Source organism: Herpailurus yagouaroundi, unplaced genomic scaffold (genome assembly GCF_014898765.1).
Source record: "Herpailurus yagouaroundi ecotype Mexico unplaced genomic scaffold, PumYag 160, whole genome shotgun sequence".
In the NCBI taxonomy this organism is placed as follows: domain Eukaryota; kingdom Metazoa; phylum Chordata; class Mammalia; order Carnivora; family Felidae; genus Herpailurus; species Herpailurus yagouaroundi.
This window is the reverse complement of record NW_024412401.1, coordinates 25,558,927-25,561,797: the sequence shown is the minus strand read 5'-3', so window position 1 is coordinate 25,561,797 and position 2,871 is coordinate 25,558,927.

Sequence of the window (2,871 nt, the reverse complement as noted above, 5' to 3'; positions counted from 1 at the left end):
TTACCTCTTCTGGTTTTGAAAGTCTTGTTTCTGGTATCCCAGAAGCCTCACCCTTAATGTCAGAGACAGTTTCTCTATTTCTTCCAGGAGATCTGGGACTTCATTGTAAATATTTCTGTCTCACTCATTTCTGGCTCGTTTCTCACATTGTCTATTCTTGGTTTCTCATTCCATCATTCTACCCCTGTAATCCACATTTTCTTGGGATGAGTAGTGGTGGGAATGTTACTCCTGAAGAGACTCCAACCTACTCATAGGAGTGTGGCCTCACCCGCTGGTTCCTACTAGGCAATTGTATCAGTGATGGCACATTATCAGTATTTCCTTGATTATTCTAAAACTGATTGTGATATGGCTATATTCCAAGCATTGTGCTAAACTCTCCATACACTTCTTTCAGTGATCTCAACAACTTTATAGAGTAACAACTATCATCCCTCCCATTTTGAAATAAAGAAGGGGCGCCTGGGTGGCTCAATCGGTTAAGCGGCCGACTTCGGCTCAGGTCATGATCTTGCGGTCTGTGAGTTCGAGCCCCGTGTCGGGCTCTGTGCTGACAGCTCAGAGCCTGGAGCCTGTTTCAGATTCTGTGTCTCCCTCTCTCTGACCCTCCCCCGTTCATGCTCTGTCTCTCTCTGTCTCAAAAATAAATAAACGTTAAAAATAAAATAAAATAAAGAAAATGAAGAACAGAGAAGTTAGGTAATTTGCTCAGGGTAACACAGCCTATAAATGGTTGGGGGGAGGGGATTCAGATGAAGATGGTCTAACTCCAGAGCCCATGCTCTTAACTACATATCTATGCTTCAAACTGAGCCCAACTTGTTAAGACTATTCCAGGGTGAGGTGAAGATCTTGCTCACATGTCCCTCCTGCTTTTCTCTTCCTCACAGCTTCCTATTTCTGCACATAAAGGCACATATATCTCTCCAAGAATAAGCAACTGCTTCTAGGTGAAGAACATCCAGTTTAATTCTATACAGAGAAAATAAACATTTCTCCCAACGAAGCAACAAAGTCTGTGGATGCATAATTTTGGCTGCTAGAAGCTAGCCAGGACAATTTATATTATACCACAGTCACTCAGCTTTTTTGGCTAAAATATCTGGATTCAGGTTACATCACAGATCTTCCCAAGAGCAGTAGGTGGAAGCTTGTTTTATAGTTGTGTAACTAAAGGGCCAATTCTCGGCCATATCCCCTGAAGCAAAGAATAATCTGCCTCAAAGTGTCTTTTTGCAGGGTGCAAACTGCTTACAGCAATTTAGTAACAGTGTTTTACATTGTTCTTTCACCAGTGTAACAGGAGTGCAGCAGGCTTCCTGGGAGCAGTCACAGCTCCAGGCCTGCTATTGAGATGGCACTCAGCATTTTGACATATTTCCAGTATAGATCTACCTCTCTCATGCATGGATGAGAAATGGACATTTTGCTGAGAATTCCGTGGGATTAAGGGAAGAGGTTTGGCACTGAAAAATCATATTGTAAGCCTTGATAAAATCCCCTTTCGGGGTACCTGGCTGGTGCAGTCAGAACAGCATGTGACTCTTGATCTCTGGGTTGTGAGTTTGAGCCTGTGTTGGGTGTAGAGGTTATTTAATAATAAAATACTTTTGGGGCGCCTGGGTGGCACAGTCGGTTAAGCGTCCGGCTTCAGCCAGGTCACGATCTTGCGGTCCGTGAGTTCGAGCCCCGCGTCAGGCTCTGGGCTGATGGCTCGGAGCCTGGAGCCTGTTTCTGATTCTGTGTCTCCCTCTCTCTCTGCCCCTCCCCCCGTTCATGCTCTGTCTCTCTCTGTCCCAAAAATAAAATAAAAAACGTTGAAAAAAAATTAAAAAAAAATAATAAAATACTTTTTAAAAACCCTTTCATGATTTCTATTCTTTTCCCAATTTTCCATAGTGAATAGCAATTTTATTTACTCTTCAAAAATCTGCCCTCTCCCTCTAGAATTATTCTCCAAATTTATCAGTCTCTAATCCCAAACTGTCACCTCACCCCCAACTCATAGTTCTCTCTCCAGTTTGCATCCTTAGACCCACCTCAGCACTCGGAAAAGGAATCTCTTCTTTAAGAGAAGGAAGAGTATGGTATACAAAAAAAATGTAATTTTTCAGTCACAAATAATTTTTTTTACAAATATCTCTATAAGAAGAGCTTCTGTGCATCAAGCTTTAAATTGGTTTTAACATCTTTTTTTTTAATTATGAACTAAATCACACATGCAAAAGAATAAACATAATGTATGTATACACGCTAAAGAATACAAGATAATGACAATAACAAAACCCAGTGTGCTGGATTATGCTGGGTCAACCTGGTTAAACTGGAATTGTGTTCCTAGTATTCCCTTTACTCTGACTCATGGCTAGAGTTGGCTTAAAGAGGAACTTGCACAAATATGGAAGGTGGAAGCGGAGACGCAGCCATTATTCTCTGAAAGTCATTGTAGTCAGATGTGGTGATAGAGACACACAGGTTCCCAGCAAGTTCTAGCTTGCCCTTGAGCTCCTCCATTGTGCCAGTAGCTCTTCTAGCTAGCTGCTTGCTCTGCTACAGTTGCAGATGTGGTTTATTTGCTGAAGCAAAACAACAAACGCTTTGGCAGCTATGGATATGGCAAATGCTTTTTTCTAAATTCCCATTGGTAAAGACCACCAGAAGCAGTTGTCTGACTCAGCAGATCTTGAAGTGTCTAAACAGAGATGCATTGTAGAGCATTTGGCAAGACTTTGTGTGTGAATCCTAGCACAGATCTTGAGATTTTTGAGATAAAATTATGTCATCCTCTCCCAATTACTATATATATATATATATATATATATATATATATTTTTTTTTTTTTTTTTTTTTTTTTTTTTTTTTTTTTTT